Source organism: Dasypus novemcinctus, chromosome 5 (genome assembly GCF_030445035.2).
Source record: "Dasypus novemcinctus isolate mDasNov1 chromosome 5, mDasNov1.1.hap2, whole genome shotgun sequence".
NCBI classification, from domain to species: Eukaryota; Metazoa; Chordata; class Mammalia; order Cingulata; family Dasypodidae; genus Dasypus; species Dasypus novemcinctus.
Window position 1 is genome coordinate 26,307,701 of NC_080677.1, and position 22,400 is coordinate 26,330,100.

Genomic DNA, 22,400 nt, shown 5'->3' on the forward strand with positions numbered 1-22,400 from the left:
AACAAAGACTGTCTGTCTCTCCCTTCTGAATACCTGAACCCAACACTCATTGTACGAAATCATCTCTCTGATTCATCGCCCTTTGGGATCTTTGTCTCAATCTACATTACAACATCTACACAGCGTTCCATCTAATAAAAGATTCTACTTCTATGGCTCAAGTAAGAACATACTTTCAAAACTGAGAAATATGGTATTAACTGAAGGCTGCACTGTCATATAGGCTACAGTGAGGGACTGCAAAAAACAACCAAATAGGATATCTGAACACATTCATCACTTACTTTCAAGTGACTTGGGAGAGGCTCGCTTGGTCTCCTTTCCTTCCTGCTTGACCATGGTACATTTCTTCTGGAGCCTGCCAAATGAGATTCCAGAACTCTCCTGTCCTTTCATCTTGTAAACCACAGGAAACTCTCATATGCACCAAGCTTCTATTTGTGCTTATTTTTCCTGTGTCAGATTTTGAGCAGAGGAGGGAGGGAGCTCTTGGAGGATTCCAGATTATCCTCCTACCAACCTCTAGATAAAACCTGCCTTGAGAAGGCTGTGAGTCCTGTGGACAACCTTCCTGAAAGAGGCATTCCACCTCATATAGCTCGTCATCTTCAGCTTCCTTTTCCATCTCCCATTTTTCGAATCCTTGGAGAGCAAGATGTTCAAGGCACCATTTTTCCTTAACACACAGGTTGTCTTTTAATTTGAGGAGGTAATAAGTCCTTCCAGCTTCCTTCCTTTCACCTCCCTTTTAATCTTTGCACAATTGTTGAAGTTCCAATCTGTCTCCTCAATTTCTTCCTCATCTTTACAGTATTTTCTATTCTTAGTTAAGAATGTAATGGGGATGTAAAATGGCTTACACTCTACCACCTCGTCCTTTCTCACATTTTCAGTTGACTTACACTTTTCTGACTGGAGTTACATTGGCTTCCACTCTTCCTCATTGCTCAAATATTCAGTAGTCGTATATCCTCACGAACTCAGGATATTTTGGCTTTTGATAGAGTGAGCCATGTCTCTGGCTTTTAATTTATCTGAAGGAAACAGGGCTCTGCGAATACCACCGAAACCTTCCTTTTCACCAAAGTTCATCATGATGCCAGAGTGGGACTTCCAAGTCTTTCTTGAAGCCTTTTTATACCAAGCAAGATATTCCTCAGGTGGCACCACCTGTACAAGTTTTTCTTGAGCACATTCGTATTACAGGAGACCCCTTTATCAGCAAAACAGTCAAAACTATCCAGCCAGGTAGGCGAAGGAAGGAATTTCCAAGAGGAGCCATGGCTCCCAATATTGGTGTCTAGCTTTCATTCCCCATTACCGACAGGGCGTTGGACTGCAGCCTCAGGTCTTAAACAATTTCCTTGTGGAGATCAAGTCACTCCTCACTCACATCTTCAGCTGGTTAGCACCATTCTATTTGGATGTCAAGTCACTTCTCCTCCTCCTCCTCCTCTTTCTCCTCTACACTCAATTCTTCAGCTGACTTGCATACTTCTCACTTAAGTTCAAGTGAGTTCCAATCTTTCCCCTCCTTCTCCTCCTCCTCTTCCTCACTCACATATTCAGTCGGCATGAGGAGGTATTAATATATCGGGTTCCACTCCTTGTCAATCACATCTTCAGCAGTCTTACACCCTCCTGAACTCGGTATTCTGGCTTTTAATCGACTGGGCCTTGTCTCTGGCTTTTAATTTATCGGAAGGTAACAGAAATCTGGGAACAGCCCCATATAATCCTTCTTTTCACCCAAGTTTGTCACCATGCCAGAGCATGATTTCCAAGACTTTCTTGAAGCCTTTCTATACCAAGTAAGATATTTCTCAGGTGCATCATCCTGTACAAGTTTTTCTCAAACATGTTCATATTACAGGAGACCCCTCTATTGATAAAATGGTCAAAACTGGCCAGCCAGGTAGGTGAAGGAAGGAATTCCTGAGGGGAACCATGGCTCCCAATACTGGTGTTTAGTTTTCTTTCTCCATCACTGAGGGGTGCTGAGCCTGGGGCTGCAGGCTCAAGTCAAGAGCAGCTTCCTTGCAGAGGTCCAGTGGCTCCCACTCCTCGTCACTCCACTCCTCAAGCACATCTTCAGCTGACTTGCACCCTCCTGACCTCAGGGGATTTCGACCTCTAATGCCTTATCTCCTGGTTTTACTTTATCTGAAGGTGACTGGATTCTGGGAGCAACCCCATAACCCTTCATTTCTTTACCCAACCTAATTTTGCCAGAGTCCGGCTTTGAGGTCTGTGTGTTTCCTGCCACTACAGGGCATTGCTCTGACAGCATGGCAGTTCCCTGCTCATTGCCACATATAATGCCTTCCTCATAGAGGGCATCCTTGCTTTCACAGGAACGCCTTGGAAGCAGATTGTGCTGCTCCATATTCTCTGGCATGGTTCTGCCATAGGCCAGGTTTTACAAAGAGATCCCACCTCCCTGTCATGGCTGTCTGCTTCTAAGTAGATGTCTTGTTTTTTCCATTTGTTTTCAACCCAGTGAGGATCAGTTTGGGTGTCTATTTTTCTTTTTCCTTCCAAAGCCATCATGGTGTCCAAATTGTTCCATATGAAAAAAAAAAAAACATAGTCAATGTAGATCTGAGGTTAATTCTAGCAGGCCTTGGAGATGGTGGCACAGGAGAGCCAGGATACTCATTCAGTGCTACTGAGTGTAGAAAGTAAGGATTTTCATTTCTCAAACCTAGAGAGACAATACACATAGTTCAGCTACTTTATGACTTCTCCAGACAGTGTCCATATTCAGCTAGTACAGACCAGAATGCCCATACCAGTTTTTAAATTATTGAATTATCTACATGCCATTGGTAACTAGCCAAGATCCCACTACTTGTCCTTGGTGTATACTCCAGAATCCAGCAAATTAAGAGGCACACACAGACTTTCTCCCCTTCCATCCTGTCAGAGTAACCACTACAATGGTATAATATTCTCCACACACATATTTACTAGTGCACAATTTTTTGCAAAGTCTTTATGATTTTACTAAAGAGGATCCATCCAACTGAGGGAAATGAAACTAAAACAGGGCTATTAAGTATAAAAAGAATGGATGATTACATTTAAGTCATTGTTCATAAGGTAATTACTCCATCAGCAGAAGCAGATCTTATTAAATTCCAGCTGGGAAGAGGAAGTTTTATGTACTTCAGAAGCTGTTGGTGGCAGGTGTGACTGACAAATACCTAAAACAAATATACTTCCTCTTCCCAGTCAGGACCAGTGACTAATCATATTCCTTATCCTCCCTTTTCTACTTAGAAAAATTACATGAATGAGACAACATGCTTTATCTACACAAGCCATACAGAAGACTAAATTTCAGTCTTTGTTCCTGGATGAAGGAAGATCACTGATTATTTCCCTGGAGTTGCTCTTACATCTTCTTCCATTGACATCTATCTGAAGTCCCTTCCCTTATAGCAAACCACTGTACTAAAAGAAATTGTAAATATGAAGTCCACCTTCTAAGCATTTTCTAAAATCGTGGTTGTCATTCCCCTAAATTCCATTTTTGACATCTACCTGGTAGCTTTTAGAATCACTAGGCCCTGTTGAAACAATTACAGGGGATAGGAGCGCTAAGTTAATTAAGTAGCCTCTCCCAACCAGACCAGTCTCAGAACATTCTTTTCTACCCCAGGTAAATCACTGCCTCTCCCAGCATCAGTTTTCTCTCTTGTAATCAATATCTCATGTGGGTGGTAGAAGAATCAAATGAAAGAATCCATTCCAAGTATTTAGCAGAGTAAGTAGCACACAGGCAGAATTCAAACTTTAGTAATTCACTTCAAAAACTGCCCATATCTCTTGTCACAAACCTTTCTTCAGAGATGGGTGAGAGCAGAAAGATAATGGACAAAAGTATCAGAAAATGATCCAGCGTTTGCTGGCGGGGGGCGGGTTGTGATGGGGATGTCTCCAGTGAAATGTCAAAGTTCTTACCTGCCCGGTGCATGTAGAATGGATGATGGCGGAAAGGTTTCTGATACCACAGCTCCAGCTCCCGGGAAGGCTGATGGATCAAGGAGTGCCCATAAAAAAGGAGTCTGGCGTTGCTGCCGTCAGTGTGCGTTTTCTGATGTTGAGAACGTTTTCTAGGCTGGAAGAAAGGGCGACCACCTTCCCTCCCCGTCGGACAGCCTCAGGCCCAAGCTCTCCCAGTCCCGGGCGACCCCGAACGCCGCCCCAGCCCGCACCCCCAGCCCGCACCCGCTCAGCGACCCCCGCAAATGCCGATCCCGCGGCGCCTTAGCCCTGCCCCGGGCCTGCGCCAGGTGGGAGGCGCCCGCACGTGCGGCCCTTCGCCCCGGGGCCGCCGAGCAGCTCTCCCGGCAGGACCAGCCAGCGGCAGAGGAGCGGATTCCAAAATTGGGACATTCCCACCACTTCGCGACTCATAGAATGTCTACTTTGAAGCGCTTCACTTACCGGAAAGGGATCGAAGTCAGAAAAAGGGAAAAAGCAAAGACAATTGGGGCGAGTCTGGCTGGGTCTCAGACGCAACCTTCACACTTCCCAGCGCAGTCCAAGCGCAGGACGCGTCCTACCAATCATGAAACAACACTGGAGTCCGAAGAATCCCGAGACGATGTAGGGTTTCATCAGGTAGGCGGGATGGGTGGACTCCCTGCCCACCCAGTTTAACGCAGAACATTGGACTTACTAGTCCTCATTTACATGAAGGGGGAAGAAGCGGGGCAGCCTGGCATCGATAAAGCAGCACCCGTATCCCCAGGAGGCACAAGTCCTGCTTGTACCAGCACGTCCACACTCCCCTCTTGAGTGTGTACTTTCACTTTTCATTAAATTCCCCTGCTACTATATGACTAGTCCGTGAATTCTTTCTCATGACTGTTGTCAAGAACCCTCCTACCCTAAGTTGAGGTCTTTCTCCAAGATCTCCCAGGGCCTCTCCGATGTCACTACCTGTCAGGTAAGAGACCCTGAAATATAAAATCTCCCTCCTAGCTCTCTGCTCCTTTGGAGTACAGCTGGATGAGCACCCTCTCCAAATTCAAATTTTCATTATTGAATAAGCTTAGGTAATATAGACTCTAAACTCCCATCAAGATGACCATACCGTTAGAAAATATGGGAAGCCAAGAATGTTGCCTGCAGAATTTTCTCTTACAGAGCTAATATCTCTCTTGTTATATTTGGAAAGGGTATATAAGAATATAGCTTGCAGTAGCCTGAGGACAGTTCTTTTGTTTTGTATAAAGTGATATATTGGCTGGATGACCTAGACAACTTTCAGCCCTCAGAAATGGACAACTGATATTTGTGGGTTGAAAACCCACCATTCCGGGTGGAAACTAAAAATGAATGAATAAAAAAGATTTGATAACCAGAAGAAAAGATTGAAAAAATGAGTAAGAAAATATGAGATTTAGAGCACTTTCTCCTTAACAGAAACCTCCCCCTTTCTCTGCAATCCCTACTCCCTTTGTTCCCCCTTCAGGCTCAACACTGATTCCTGAGAAGAAGGACTGAGAAGACAGTGGTTCCTCTCACTGGTGGAGTTCCCTGTAAAGAATGCTGAGGGCACACCTTCTTTATCAGGTGAAGAATATTGCATACTGTGTTGGAAGACTGAGATTACAGTGCCTTGTGGCCTAGCCCTGATTTCGCTTCATGTCTCATCCCAGACTCCACTACCCGGAGTTTCTGTATCATCCACACACCACATAGCTACAAGAGTAGAAATGATGAAAAAACATGATGAGGGAATAGTTGAGAAGTTGTATAAAAGTCTGTGTCCTTCTATGAAGGTCAAAGGATGGAGAGTAGATACCCTAGTCTTTTGGAAAAAGAAAAGCAAACAAAATGTTAAGTTGATTAGCAATGCAAAGAACACCATAGTACTAGGTAGTTCACATTGTTCATGTCTCAAGATGAGGAAAACTAGCTCTTCCTTATATGACAGCCATCAGAGGTGATGCCATGAAGAAGCTACTGATAGGGAACAGATGTGGCTCAAGCAGTTGAGTCACCCACATGGGAGATCCTGAGTTTGGTTCCCAGTACCTCTTTTTTCTTTTTAAGATTTATTTTTTATTTATTTCTCTCCCTTCCTCGCCCCCCCCCCCCCCCCCCACCAAGTTGTCTGCTCTCTGTGTCCATTTGCTGTGTGCTCTTCTGGGTCCACTTCTATTCTTGTCAGCGGGAACCTGTGTCTCTTTTTGTTGCATCATCTTGCTGCATCAGCTCTCTGTGTGTGCAGTGCCACTCCTGGCAGGCTGTACTTTTTTTGCACGGGGTGGTTCTTCTTACAGGGTACACTCCTTGTGCACAGGGTTCCCCTACATGGGGGACACCCCTGTATGGCACCGTACTCCTTGCACACATCAGCACTGCACATGGGCCAGCTCATCACACCGGTCAGGAGGTCCTGGGTTTGAACCTTGGACCTCCCATGTGGTAGGTGGACACCCTATCCATTGAGCCAAATCTGCTCCCCCACCCCCCAGTGCCTCTTAAAGAAGAGGAGCAGACAATGAGCTGATGCAATGAGCTGACACAATGAGGAGACAAAAAGAGCAGGGAGCAGATGTGGCTCAAGTAGTTGGTTGCACACCTCCCACACAGGAGGTCCCAGGTTTGGTTCCTGGTGCCTTTTAAAGAAGACAAACAGACACAGTGAGCAGACACAGAAAGTGGACAATGAATGCAAAGAGCAAGTGCAAACAGAGCAGACAGACAAGGGAGCCATCTCAGGAGGAGGGGGAGGAAAAAAATAAATCTGAAAAAAAAAAAGAAGCTACTGATAAAGGATGGTGGTGACGGTAGCACAACGTTGTGGACATAATAACAATGAATTGTATATCTGAAAGTGGTTAAAATGGGAAATGTGTTCTACATGTATCAATTGAAAAAATAATATATATATATATTTTTAAACTATCAAGGCTTCCAGGTTAATGCTCATGCCTTTCTCGCCAGCTGATACTACTCATTGAAAAGGTTCTTTCCTTTGTACCCAGAAGTTTCCAAAAGTCTCTGCAGCTTGTTTTCAGTTTGCAGCCCCAAGCATGGGGTTGCAGACTGGCTACTGCAAGAAATTCTGCAACCAAAAGACATTGCTCATTTGATGAAGCAAGCAAGACACCTTAGCAAGGAGTATGGGTGGCCATCAGAAGCCAGCTATCTTCCATTCCCTCACCACCTAAACAATGGAAGAACTAAGGACTCTAGAGACCCATCAGAGGGTTTGCTAGTGACTATACATGAAACCCTTTAGCTTAAGGGGAGCTGGGAGAAGTTGCAATGGTGTACCTAGAAGAAGGGTGAGTCCCCATTGATTTCCATCAGCAGTTTGTGGGTGCTTTCTCAAAGTTTACTGGCATGGATCCAAGGGCTGATCAAAATCACCCTCTAATTCTAACCACCTTTGTGGTTACGAACTAGGCAACAGAGACAAAATGGACAAATTCCTAGAAACAAAAAAAAAACTACTCTCACCCTAGAAGAAATAGAAGACCTCAAAACACCACTCACAAATAAAGGATGAAAACAGTCATCAAAATCTCCCAACAATGAGAAGCCCTAGACCAGATGGCTTCACAGGTGAATTCTACCAGTCATTCGTGACAATCTGATACCAATCTTGATAAAGCACCTTAAAAAAAAAGTGAGCAGAAGGAATGCTAACAAAGTCATTCTATGAAGACAATATCACCCTAATACCAAAACCAGGAAAGATACTAGGAAGAAAGCAAATCACAGACCCATACCCATTTCTCTAATTAATACAGGTGCAGTGCTCAACAAAATACTTTCAAACTGAATCCAAAAGTGCATTAAAATAATTATACACAATGATCAATATGGTTTTATCCAGGTATGGCAGGGTGATTCAACAGAAGAATATCAGTGAGTGTAATAAAGCACATTAATAAGAAGGAGAATCAAATAATCCTCTCGATTAAAACAGGAAATGTATTTGACAAAATATAGCATCATTTGATTTTTTAAAAATCCAAAAGATAGGAATATAAGGATACTTTCTCAACATGTTAAAATGCATATATGAAAAACCCACATAGATAGAAAAAAAAGAAAAATCCACAGCTAGCATTGTACTCAATGGTGAAAGATTTAAAGCTTTCCTGCTGAGATGGGGAACAAGACAAGGATGTACTCGTCACCACTGTTATTCAATATTGTGCTAGAGGTTCTAGCTAGAGCAATTAGGCAAGACAGAGTAATGAAAGTCACCCAACAGGAAAGGAAGAAGTAAAGCTGTCACTATTCACTCATGATATGATCCTATATCTAGAAAATAAAAAAATTTTAAAAAAACACACAATAAAGCTACTAGAACTAATAGATGAGCTCTGCAAAGTGGCAGATACTAGATTAATCCACAAAAATCAGTAATGTTTCTATACACAACTGAAGAGCAATCCGAGGTGGAAGTCAGGAAAAAAAAAGACCACTCATAATGGCAACTAAGAGAATCAAATTATTTAGGAATAAACTTAACAAAGGACATAAAGGACATGTATTCAGAAAACTACGAAACATTGCTAAAGGAAATGAAAGAAGGGAAGCGAATGTGGCTCAAGTGATAAGGCCTCCACCGACCATATGGGAGGACCCAGATTGGATCTCTGGGGCCTCCTGGTGAAAAAGAAGAAAGATAATGCCTGCACAGAGAGCCAAGTGCCTAAGAGGGTGCCCACGTGGCAAGCCGAGTACCCACATGGTGAGCCGAGTGTCCACACAAGTGCCCACGTGGTGAGCCAAGTGCCTGCGTGTTGAGCCAAGTGCCCATGTGCATGCTGCGAGGTGAGCCAGTGCCCGCACATGTGAGTCCCACAGCAAGAGGATGACTGCAACAAAAGAGAGATGAAGGGAAGGGTCAAGGTGAAGCATGTTGAACATGTTGAACATTTTTTCGTGTATGTTTTGTGTGTTTTTTTGCCATTTGCATTTCTTCTTTGGACAAACATCTATTCAATTCTTTTGCCCATATTTTACTCAGGTCATTTGTCTTTTTGTTGTTGAGTTACAGCATCTCTTCATATGTCATGGATTTTAAACCTTTATCAGATACGTGATTTCCAAATACTTTCTCCAACTAAGCTGACTGCCTTTTCACCCTTTATTCAAAGTCCTTTGAGGTGAAAATGTGTTTAATTTTGAAGAAGTCACATTTATTTGTTTTTACATTTGTTGCTCATGGTTTGGGTGTAAAATCCAAAAAACCATCACCTACAACAAGATCTTGAAGATACTTGCCTCCATTTTCTTCTTGTAGTTTTATGGTCCTTGCTTTTATATTTAGGTCTTTGATCCATTTTGAATTGATTCTTGTACAAGGAGTGAAATAGGGGCCTGCGTTCATTCTTTTGGTCATGAATATCCAGTTCTCCCGGCATTATTTGTTGAAGATTCTATTTTGAACTGAACTTAGAATGTTTGTCAAAAACCAGTTGACCGTAGAGGTGAGGGTTTATTTCTGGACTCTCAGTTCTATTCACTGGTCAACCAAGGTCAATACCATGCTGTTTTGTCCACTGTAGCTCTGTAATACGTTTCAAGGTCAGGTGGTGAAAGTCCTCCCACATTGCTCTTCTGGCTATTCAGGTGCTCTTTCCCTTCCAATAAATTTGGTAATTGCCTTCTCTATTTCTATAAAGTAGGCTGTTGGAATTTTGGTTGGTATTGCATTGAATCTATGAATTAGTTTGGGTAGGATTGACATATTCATGATATTTTCTTCCAACCTGTATTAGCCAAAGGGGTGCTGATGCAAAATACCAGAAATTGGTTGGCTTTTATAAAGGGTATTTATTTGGGGTAGGAGCTTACAGATACCAGGCCATAAAGCATAAGTTACTTCCCTCACCAAAGTCTGTTTTCATGTGTTGGAGCTAGATGGCTGCCAATGGCTGCGAGGGCTCAGGCTTCCTGGGTTCCTCCCCTCCAGGGACTTGCTTCTCTCTGGGTTCAAAGTTCCTTTCTTCCCAGGGCTTGCTTCTTCCTGGACTCCAGCTTAAGGCTTCAGCAAACTCCAACATCAAAACTCCAACATCAAAAACTCTCAACTCTGTCCTTTGCCATGCCTTTTATCTAATGACGTGGCCCAATCAAAGCCCTAATCATAATTTGCTTATGCCCAGGTACAGACTAGATTACAAACATAATCCAATATCTATTTTTAGAATTCACGAACCATATCAAACTGCTATACAACCCTGAACACAGAATGTCTTTCCATTTGTTTATGTTTTCTTTGATTTCTTTTATTATTGTCTTGTAATTTTATGAATATTGGTCCTGTAAATCTTTGTCTAAATTGATTCCTAGGTATCTGAGTTTTTTTTGTTGCTTTCGTAAATGGAATTTTTCCCCTTATTTATGCTTTGGATTGTTCAATGCTAGTATACAGAAACATAACTGGTTTTTGCATGTGATCTTGAATCCTGTCATTTTGCTGAACTCATTTATTAGCTCATGTAGCTTTGTTGTAAACATTTCATAGTTTTCTAAATATAGCATCATGTCATCTATGAATAGGGATAGTTTTACTTCCTCTTTATCTATTTGGATGCTTTTCAATTTTTAATCTTGTCTGATTGCTCTAGGTAGAACTTCTAGCACAATATTGAATAACAGTGATGACAGTGGACATCCTTGTCTTGCTCCCGATCTTAGAAGGAAATCTTTCAACATTTCCCCATTGAGTACGATGTTGGCTGTGGGTTTTTCATATATGTCCTTTACCATATTGAGAAGGTCAATAAAACTGACAAGCCCTTAGCTAGACTAACAAATAACAAAAGAGAGATGATGCAAACAAATAAAATCAGAGATGAAAAGGATGAAGTTACAACTAACCCCACAGAAATAAAAAGAATCGTAAGAGGATATTATGATAAACTGTCTGCCAACAAACTAGACAACCTAGATGAAATGAATAAATTCCTAGAAATACTCAAATACCTACATTGACTCTATAAGAAAAACAAGAACTCAACAAACCAATCACATTTAAAGAGATTGAAACAGTCATCAAAGAAAAGTCCAGGACCAGGTAGCTTCCAGTAATTTTTGACGAGGCAGTCAATCCCACCCAGCTGACCAGAACAGTCTATTCAACAAATGGTACTGAGAGAACTGGATATCCATATCCAAAAGAAAGAAAGAGGACCCCTATCTTATAGAACAATTAACTCAAAATAAACCAAGGATCTAAATATAAAAACCACAACCCTAAACTTTTAGAAGAAAATGTAGGGAAACATCTTCAAGATCTAGTGCAGGTGTTCTTCACAAGGGGTCCATGAGTTTGCTTTGAAATTAAAAAAAAAAACAAAACCATTCTTGTGGGGACGTGTTGGTATGGGTGTGATATATGTATTAAATAATATACAGTATAGTGTGGACTTAGGAAGGGGTCCATGGTTTTCACCTGACTGGCAAAGGGGTCCATGGAACAAAACAGGTTAAGAATCCCTGATCTAGTGGTAGGCAGTAGTTTCTTAAACCTTACTTACATCCAAAGCACAAGCAACAAAAGAAAAAAATAGACAATTGGGGCTTCCTCAATATGAAACATTTTTGCCCTTCAAAAGACTTTGTCAAGAAAATAAAAAGCCTCCTCCATGGGAGAAGATATTTGGAAATCTGATAACTTAAAAGGGCTTGATATCCATGTGATATAAAGAGATGATACAACAAGGAGGCTTTCAAGAGGTAACTCTTAGGCAATATATATTGCTATGTGACATTTATATAACCTAAAACTTCTTTAAATAAAAAGGAAGAAATTTTTTTTAAAAAAGAGAGATCATACAACTTAACAGTAACAGGAAAAGTAAACCAATTTAAAAATGGGCGAAAACTTGAATAGAAATTTCTCCTAAGAGGAAATACAAATAGCCAAAGGCACATGAAAAAATGTTCAATATCACTAGCTTTTATTCCCAGCAATGTCAAAGAAGATATTATATCAATTCTAAGAGACAACTCTAAGAGGGTATAATAGGATATGGGATTTTTCCTTGTGGCATAATGAAAAGGCTCTAACAATGACTGAGGTGATGAGAGCACAATTTTGTGATGAAAATGAGAGCCACCGAGTATACACTTTGAATGGATTGTGCGAAGTATGCGACTGTATACCTCAGGGAATCCAGTGGTGGAAGATGTACGGTGGTTAATAGGGCAAATATGAGAACATTGTCTCACGAACTATAACAAATGTATAATACTAATAAAGGGTGTTAATAATCAGGTGGGTGGGAGAAAATACACCAAATGTAAGATACAGGCTATAGTTAGTAGTAATATTTTGACAATGCTCTTTCCATAATTTTTAACAAATGTTTTGCAACAGTGAAAGGTCTTGGTGAGGGGGTGATGTATGGGAGCCCCTAGGCACGTTTTTGTGGTTTTTTTGGTAAGGTCACAATTTTAATATACCCTTACTATTTATGTATGTTCATGTTTGAATAATATACTTCAATAAAATTTTATTTTAAAAACAGATACCCTGGTCCTGCTCCCACAGTGAATGCAGCCTGGTCCTCAGCGGCCCATGGAGGAGACATCTCAGGCCATGTCCATGGAATGCCCTGCAACACATACAATAGAAAAGATACACCCTGATTAAGTTGGCTGCCAATTAGGAAAATTTAATCAAGGACTGATGACACTATCAAGTGCATAAAACAAGAGTCCTCCAAGTAAACGGTCCATTTTTTGAGTTAGAAAGAAGTTCTGAGCACAGCAATGTGGTGAAAGCTTCGTCAATCAGTCTTTGTTTCCTTGCATTTTTGGTGTGTTTGGGTTGTGGAGTTAGTGAAAAGATATAGTTATAGACTTCACCCAGGAAGAGTGGGTCCTGCTGGACATTGATCTGATGCTAAAGAATATCAGTAATCCTGTCTCAGTGGGACATATACAGTCACAGTTGGAGCAAGGAGAGGAACTATGGAGAGAAGGAAATGGATTTTTCCAAAATCAGAATTTAGATGGGCAAAGCAGTCTTAAAAAAACAAAAGAAATGTTATCTATGCAATATATCTATAGAAAAGACACTTCTATCATCATGTCATTGCTATGACCTTATACTTATATAATGGAACTAACATTGGAGAGAAATCATAAGAATGCCATCTGTAGCAGTTTGATATGGTTATGAATTCCAAAAATAGGTACTAGATTATGTTTATAATCTGATCTGTACCTGGACATGATTGAGTTATGATTAGGACATTGGTGGGTGTTGACTCACAGATAAAAGGCATGGCAAAGAATAGAGTGGAGGGAAACGGACTTGGCCCAGTGATTAGGGAGTCCGTCTACCACATGGGAGGTCTGCGGTTCAAACCCCGGGCCTCCTTGACCCGTGTGGAGCTGGCCCATGCGCAGTGCTGATGCGTGCAAGGAGTGCCCTGCCACGCAGGGGTGTCCCCCGTGTAGGGGAGCCCCACGTGCGAGGAGTGCACCCCGTAAGGAGAGCCACCCAGCGCGAAAGAAAGTGCAGCCTGCCCAGGAATGGCACCGGCCACACTTCCTGTGCCGCTGATGACAACAGAAGCGGACAAAAGAAACAAGACGCAGCAAATAGACACAGAGAACAGACAACCCGGGGAAGGGGGGAATTAAATAAATAAATAAATCTTTAAAAAAAAAAAAAAAAAGAACAGAGTGAAGGGTTCTTAATGTTGGAGTTTTGATGTTGGAGTTTGATGCCTAAGTGTTAAGCAGGAGCCCTGGTGAAAGAGAAAGAGCCATTTGCCTGGTAGTCTACAAATGACCTTGTGGAGAGAGGCAAAGCCTAGAGAGCCTCATAGTCTACAGCTGTCCTTGTGGAGAAAGAGCTGAGCCCAGAGGAACCCAGGAAGCCTGAACCCTCACAGACATCGGCAGCCATCTTGCTCCAATAGGTGGAAATAGACTTTGGTGAGGGAAGTAACTTATGCTTTTATTCCTGGTATCTGTAAGCTACTACCCCAAATAAATGCCCTTTATAAAAACCAACCATTTTCTGGTATGTTGCATCAACACCCATTTGGCTGACTAATACACCACCTATGTGAGAAAACCTTTACTCGATGTTCTGTCCTGAGACAACATGAGAAAACTCATACTGGACAGAAAATATAAGAATATCATTTATGTGGGGAAACCTTCATTTATTTTTGTAAATTTAGAAAACATGAGTGAACTCAAACTAGAGTGAAACCCTTTGTATGCCATATATGTGAAAGGCATCAATGTTCTGATCTTAGATTACATGAGAGAACTCATACTCTAAAATTTTTTAATATGGAAGAGATTTCAGCCCTTGAATTAATCTTTAAATATGCTAGAGAATTCACACACTGGTGAAACACTGTATTCAATCAATCTGGTAGAGCCTTTAACCATCATGACCAATATATCATATTTTTAAATAAAAACCAACAAATTTCTGGTATCATTTTAAGCCAATTCATATTGGAAAGAATGAATATAAATGTCACCTTTGTAACAAAGCCTTTATTAGATGGTCTGATGATATACAACATGAAAGAACTCATAATATAAATGTAATGAAAGTGGAAGAGATTTCCCTTACCATTCCAACTAATACACAAGTCTTTACCAGAGGATGAAGCCCCTTAAGGGCATGCCAGATAATCAATGTTGGAGATGTCATTCATGAAAAATCACACACAAAAAATCATTTATTCATACAGAAATACTTTGGCAAGTGAGAATCCACAGTGTATAAAACTTCTCAGTGTCATAAATGAAAGCTTGTCTCCAATGATCACTCATTCCTTAGCATTAATATTTTTATGCTGAGAAAACAAGAATCTTAAATCAATTTAGGGGAAGCGGACTTGGCCCAGTGGTTAGGGCATCCATCTACCACATGGGATGTCTGCGGTTCAAACCCCTGGCCTCCTTGACCCGGGAGCTGGCCCATGCGTAGCACTGATGTGTGCAAGGAGTGCCGTGCCATGCAGGGGTGTCCCCGCGTAGGGGAGCCCCATGCGCAAGGAGTGCGCCCCGTAAGGAGAGCTGCCCGGCGCGAAAGAAAGTTCAGCCTGCCCAGGAATGGCACTGCACACATGGAGAGCTGACACAACAAGATGACACAACAAAAAGAAACACAGATTCCCATGCCGCTGACAACAACAGATGTGGACAAAGAAGAAGATGCAGCAAATAGACACACAGAACAGACAACTGGGGCAGGAGGGGGGAAGGGGAGAGAAATAAATAAAATAAATAAATCTTTAAAAAAATCCAATTTAGGCAAATCTCCAGCTGGATTTCCCATCAGAAAATTCAGAGTGGAAAATAAAATACTGTCTATGACTCTAGCGTACAATTCAACAGATAGTAAAGAATTTTTACTGATATTTTTGAACTAATGCAGAATTCTGAAAAAATGTAAAATTGTGAATGACATGGGTAAGCTGAATGATGAATTTTCTAAGAAGTCATATGACATGACATTGATGCAATAGTTTACTAGCATATGAGTAAGCAAACATGATTTCTGAAACTCTAACACATTGGCCACATTCTTAACTATTATCTTAGTATTATAATATATATGTTCATAGCAAGGATGAAAACCAACATAGATAAATATGCTTTAGAAATAGAGTCTTATGGACCATAAATATTCATCTTTTAAAATACCATTTACTATTGCCATCAAAATTACAAAGGAATTAAAAACAAAACCATTTAAGTAAAAGAAAATGTGTGTCATGAAAAAAATGTATATTAGTAAAGGGAAAGGACACTATATTAATCAATGATTATCTGCTTCCCACTATGTAAGACCTTCCTATGTAATGAGGTACTCAAATGACAACCAATCATAACCTCCCATTTTTAAAATCTCCTAATTGCCTTTATAAGCTGCCATAACCCACTCACATTTTCTTTTTTTTTAAGATTTACTTTTTATTTATTTCTCACCCTTTCCCCTCCCACCTCCCCCTCCCCCAGTTGTCAGCTCTCTGTGTCCATTTGCTGTTTGTTCTTCCGTGTCCGCTTGTGTCAGCGGCACCCGGAGTCTCTGTCTCTTTTTGCTGTATCATCTTGCTGCATCAGCTCTCCGTGTGTGCGGCACCTCTCCTGGGCCTGGACAGGGTGCACCTTTTTCATGCTGGGCGGCTCTCCTTACAGGGCGCACTCCTTGTGCGTGGGGCTCCCCTATGCGGGGGACAACCCTGCATGGCAGGGCACTCCTTGCGTGCATCAGCAGTGCGCATGGGCCAGCTCCACACGGGTCAAGGAGGCCTGGGGTTTGAACCGCCAACCTCCCGTGTGGTAGGCGGATCCCCTATCCGTTGGGCCAAATCCGCTTCCCCACTTACTCTCACAAGACTCTCACTTGGATTTTCCTAGTTGGAGATCTCCCTACTTGAGCAGTTTCTCTTTCAATAAAACTGCAGTTTATGATTATTTTTCAGAAGTTGATATAACTAAAAAGTGAAAATAACAAGTTTTGGGGAGGATGTAAAGAATACTCATCCACAGCTGGTGGGAATGTGAAATGGTACAGTCACTGTGAAAAACAGTTTGGTGGATCCTCAAAAATGAAGTCTTACCATATGACCTGGCAACCCCACTCCCAGGAATGTACGTGAAAGACTTGAAAGCAGGGACTAGAACAATATTTTCACACTGTTGTTCATAGTGGCATTATTCACAATTGCCAAAAGCTGAAAGCAACCAAAGTGCCCATCAACAGATGAATGGATAAACAAAATGTGGTATATACATGTGATGGAATTTTATTCACTCATAAAAAGGAGAAAAGTTTTGAAGGATGCAACAATATGGATGAACCTTGAGGACACCATATTGAGTGAAATAAGCCAGACACAAAAGGACAGATAATATATGATGTCACTTACGTGAAATAAGCAAAATACGCATATTTATAAAGTCAGAAACTCGAATACACGTTACTAGAGGTCAAGTAGAGGAGGGGAATGAAGAGATAGTGTTTAATTGGTACAGAGTTTCCATTTGGGGTGATGAAAAAGTCTTGGCAATGGATGATGGTGTTGGAGGCACAACCTTGTATGCATAATTAATACCATGGAATTGTATATTTGAAAAGGGATAAAAGGGGAAACTTTTATGTTGAATATAAATACCGCTCACATGTACATCCACACAAAAAAACCAGAACTGAACAACACAGAATGAACCCTAATGTAAACAGTGGGCTAAAGTTAATAACAATTATAATAATATTGTTCCATCAATTTTAACGAAGTTACCACACTAACTAACGGAGGTGGGGAGAGGTTATATGGAAACTCTTACTTTCTGCATAGTGGTTCTATAAATCTACAACTGCTTTCTTAAAAATAAAGTTGATGTAATTAAAATTTTTTTTCACATGAAAAATGCAAGTAATATCCACTGACTTGAACTAGTTATAGTTACCACACTAACTAACTAACGGAGGTGGGGAGAGGTTATATGGAAACTCTTACTTTCTGCATAGTGGTTCTATAAATCTACAACTGCTTTCTTAAAAATAAAGTTGATGTAATTAAAATTTTTTTTCACATGAAAAATGCAAGTAATATCCACTGACTTGAACTAGTTATCAGAAAACAAAGTCTTAATAGGGTAACGCAACCACATCATATCTAACCAATACCATCTCTAAGTGAATGCTGTTGCACTAGAATAAACCACAATATTTTTAAAAAAGATTTTCTGTTCTTTTTTAACTCCCCAAATTTGATTTCCTGTGTTAAACTTATTGCTATTTTAAGATAAAATTTCCCCTTTAACTCCAAGTTCCCTTCTGCTTACCTTTCTTTACAAATAACAGAATCATTGTGAATGAAAGTCTTTGAGGAATAAATAAAACTGGTACTAAAAGAAATCAAATGTAGCCTTTGTCTACAGGGAGGGTGTCTTGCAGTTTTACAGTTGACTGAGTTTCAGTTGCATAAAAAAGTGCTCCAAAATGTATTCACCAAATGCAATGAATGTGCCCCAATGATGAAAGAGGTTGTTATATGGGAGGAGGGGGGGGGGGTGAGGGGGTGGAGTATGTGGGAACCTCTTATATTTTTTAATGTAACATTTTTTGTGATCCATGTATCTTTTTAAAAAAGATAATTTAAAAAAAAAAGAAAGAAAAAGTGATCTAACTTTACTCTGTTTCTGGTGTTACAATGGTTGGGACAAAGTGTTTTCAAAATCTTCCTTCTTGGTTTCATTGGGTAACCACTAAAAGAGGCAGAATATATGACTTCAAAACAAGTAGAAAACTCAGTGAATCCAAATGAGATAAGAAACTGAAAAGAGAAAAAGAAAGGGTGGCAGAAATGAGTACTTAAATGTAAGTGAACCATAATTGCCACTAGAAATCTTGGGTTACTGTATTAGTCAGTATAAGCCAAAGGCGTGTGGATGCAAAGTACCAGAACTCTGTTGGCTTCTATAAATGGTATTCATTTGGGGTAGAAGTTTACCCCAAAGAGTCCAACTCAAGGTACCATAGAGGTAATTTCTCACCCAAAGTCATTTGCCACATGTTGATGCAAGATGGCAGGCGATGCCTGTGAGGGTTCAGACTTCTTCCTTCTGCTTACGGCTCCATGGTCCCAGCTTCTTCTGATCTCAGCTGTAGGCTGGCATGAGGCTTGTCTTTCTCCCCAGGGCTTGTTTCTTTCTGGGCTCAGCTGCTCTAGTCTCTTCACAAGGTCAGGTTTAGACTATCAGTCTTACCTCCCTTTGTAGGGTCTTTGCTGTGTCTAATGAGCTGTCTCTATTTTTCTGTGTTCTTCTCCTGTGTATCCACTTCTGTGTTAGAATCTCTTTTATCAGTCCACCAAGGGGGTAGGAACTTACCCCTGCAAGTTCTAATGGCATGATGGAATCAAAGCCCTAATCTTAATATAATTTAATCAAAGATATCTCAGCTGAATCTAATACAATCAAAGGATACAGTTACACACACACACACACACACACACAGACTCCATCTCTATGCTCTTTAATGTAATGGGATCAAATCTTGTAAAATGCAACTAAAGGAGTATTTAGAAGGAAATTTATAGCTTTACACCTATATGTGTATGGAAAATTAAGTTAATTAGCTGAATGGTCAACTCATGGAGCTAGAAAAGCAAACTGGGAAAATCCAAACATATATATAAGGATAGAAATAAAAGCACAATAATGTATTACATAGGAAACACAAAGAAAATGAACAAAAGAACAGGCTAAATCAGGAAATGAAAACTGAATAGACCTATAAGCATTAGATTAATTGCATGAGTAGCCAAAGTCTACTTACAAAACAAAACACAACACTCGTACAGGGATGTTGTACCAAATCTTCAAGGAATAGACAGAAAATCCTCTTATACAAACTGCTCTAAAGAACAGAAAAAGACAAGGTATCAAATTTATTTTATGAAGCTAGGATATCCTGAAATCAAGAAAAGACAATACAAGAATTGAAAACTATAAAACAATTCCTTTTATAATTATACATTAGAAAATTCTAAATAAAATATTAGCAAATGCAAACCTGGGATGTATATTAGAATATATCACCACTGAGTTGAGTCTATCCCTGAATACAAGGATTTGCTTAATGAGAGAAAATCAATAAAGGAATCTGCCTTATTAAAAAATGAAGGAGAAAAAATATGATTATTTCAATAGATGCAGGAAAACCTCTTGCTAAAACTCAACATTCATTCAAAATTTTAAAACTTCTATTACCAGATAGAGGGTATCTAAAAAATAACCTAATAAATCAGTAGAATTAAGTATGCTACAATGATAGCAGCATTCAATATTGTGTGGAAGATTTTAGCAAATTAAGACAAATAAGAAAACTGAGAAAGAATTCATTGAAATACAAGAAATAAAACTGTAAATTATTTGCAGATGATTTTAGCATCCATGTAGGAAATCTAGGCAAATCTACCAAAAATTTAAACTAATGAGAATTCAGCAGGTTTTGCTAGGATATAAAATAAATTTATAAATATCAAGAGCATTCCTATATACAAACAAAAACCAGTTAGAAATGTATTTTAAATAAAATCATTTACAATAGCAAAAAAGTTATAAATCTAAAGGATATTTATTAAGAAAATTGTATATTAGGACCTTGTACAGTGTTTAAAATTTATCCAGGTAGACAGGTGTGGCTCTAATTCACTCACTTAACTACTATATAGTATTCTATAGTAAATCTATACCAAAATTTATCCATTCTCTTGTTTCATGGACATTTAGGTGGTTTTCTTTTTCTAATATTATGAACAAAGTTAGTACAACAAACAATTTTTTAAAGATTCATTTTATTTATTTATTTCTCCTCTGTCCCCTCATTGTCTGCACTCGCTGTCTACTTGTCTTCTTTTTAGAAGGCATCAGGAATCAAACCGGGACCTCCCACGTGGGAGGGAGGTGCCCAATGGTTACAGCCACCTTCGCTCCCCCAACGTTTTTTATAAATGACTCCTTGTGGGTAGATAAAAGTTTTTTCCTATGGTATTTCTGGAAGTAGAATTGCTGGTTCATGGGGCATGACACATTTTCAACTTTTTGGATACTGTCCATCTTGCTCTTCAAACTATTTTGATCAATTTACACTCCTACCAGTAGTATATACATGTTCCTGCCACTCTACATCCTCCCTGCCCCTTGATGTTGTCAGATTTGCTACTTTTATTCCCAATCTGATGGCTATAAATTATATATCATTGCATATCCCAAGGACTTTGTTTTCCTTCAGGGCTAGAATTGCGCCTGCCCCACCGTAGATACTCAAGTATCTGTCGAGGCAGTGAGGGGATCAATAATGAGACTGAGCAGACTCGATGTCTTTATTACTGACCAATATGTTAATGAGGAGGCTTTCTGCTTGGAACAAACACCTCGGAACATGAGGCAACCTGAAGAATGGAGCCAGTGCTCAGGCCATTGGGGTAGAAAGAAGTCAGTTGGGCCTTTCATATCAGCTCTGGGTTGCTCGCCTCTAGACTTCATAGAAAGAAAAACTTTTATCCCTGTTTCAGACACTGTTATGGTCAAACACAATTCCTACCGGGTAATGCAGTCATTTCAAAGTTGCATTGCTCTCTTCCAGTTTTCACTTGACTGCAAAGAAAAACTCAAGGTCATCCGATGCCGTTGCATTTGAATTCCTGCCTTCAGGATTGCATTTCCCTCTGGTCTCAAAGACTTAAACTTCTGCTTCTGTTCAAGGCAAATCCTTATATCCAGACTTGGGAACTTGTTACTGTAAGCACAGCTATTTCCAATATAAAGGCCCTCCGGATCCAATGCCACAAAGGAGAAACACATCTCAGTGAGAAGATAATTGATTGCTACGGCACAAGTAAGGAACTGGGGAAATGTTCCCAAAACCAGCTCAAAGTGAGGGGAACTAGGGTTTTTATAGGCAAAGAAGAGGGGAAGGGGAGAAGAAAACTAAGTTAAAAAGTCAAGTGATCAGGAGCAGAGGTGACTCAAGCCACTTGTCCCAGATGATCTCAGTCTTTAAACAACAAAACCAAAATAAAAACACCCCACAATCCTCCTTACAAGCTATTGTGCTGTAGCTTTCCTTTATGTGTCACATGCAAATATATATATTCATGTATTTATATTTATTATATATAAACACACACACATATAAAAGAGTAGACTGCATATACTACTTATCACCATCCCTCAAGCGCCTTCCAGTGGCTCTCTGCCCCACCACTTTCCCCAACCAATGAGATCCGGTTTGCCAAAGCCTCTTCTCTCCCGATTTTATCTCTCAGTGGCATTAGGCGTGTTCTGGGAATCTTTCTCCTCTCTGGGTATGCGGCCTTGCCCTTTCTCCTTGGCCGGTTCCTCTTCCTTAAATGTGAGTGATATTAAGGTCCACGGACGTGTGAGAAGGAGATCAGAAGCCTCGAAGGAGCCCAGAGGAAGTGTCAGGTGGGGATAACCTGTCCTTCCTCAACAAACTCCAGTGGAGGGGGGCGGTCCTGGAGAGCCAGGGGGGCAGCGTTTTGCTGGGTCCCCCAGAGGGACTGGAGCCAAGGCGGGCAGCATTAGTATCGACCCGCAATCGAAGAAAGAATAAGGATCCACACGGAGCAGGTTGCACAGGTCGGGATCTGGGAGCCTCTCACAAGGCCGGCGCCAGGGAACCCGCGCCCCACCCGCCCCCCGGGCAGCAGGCCGCCAGTGCGGGCCCTGCCGGCCACTTTAGGCGCGAGAGGGCTGCGGGAGCCGGGGCGCAGGTCGGTGCCTGGCGTGGCAGTCCGCAGTCCGGGTGGCCGTCAACCCGGCCGGGAGGGGGCGACAGGTCGGGACCAAGGAATGGTCGCCTTAGGCGGTAGAGAGAGACAGGCTGGGGG

The 22,400-nt window shown here is 40.8% G+C and overlaps 1 long non-coding RNA gene across 1 annotated transcript; it reads left to right on the forward strand.

Moving 5' to 3' along the window:
* The first annotated feature begins 4,271 nt into the window (after positions 1-4,271).
* On the forward strand, positions 4,272-14,019 carry LOC139439016 (uncharacterized). The gene is made up of 2 exons (XR_011648788.1): positions 4,272-5,586; positions 12,522-14,019. It is a non-coding gene; the product is annotated as an uncharacterized lncRNA (long non-coding RNA).
* The last annotated feature ends 8,381 nt before the right edge of the window (positions 14,020-22,400 follow it).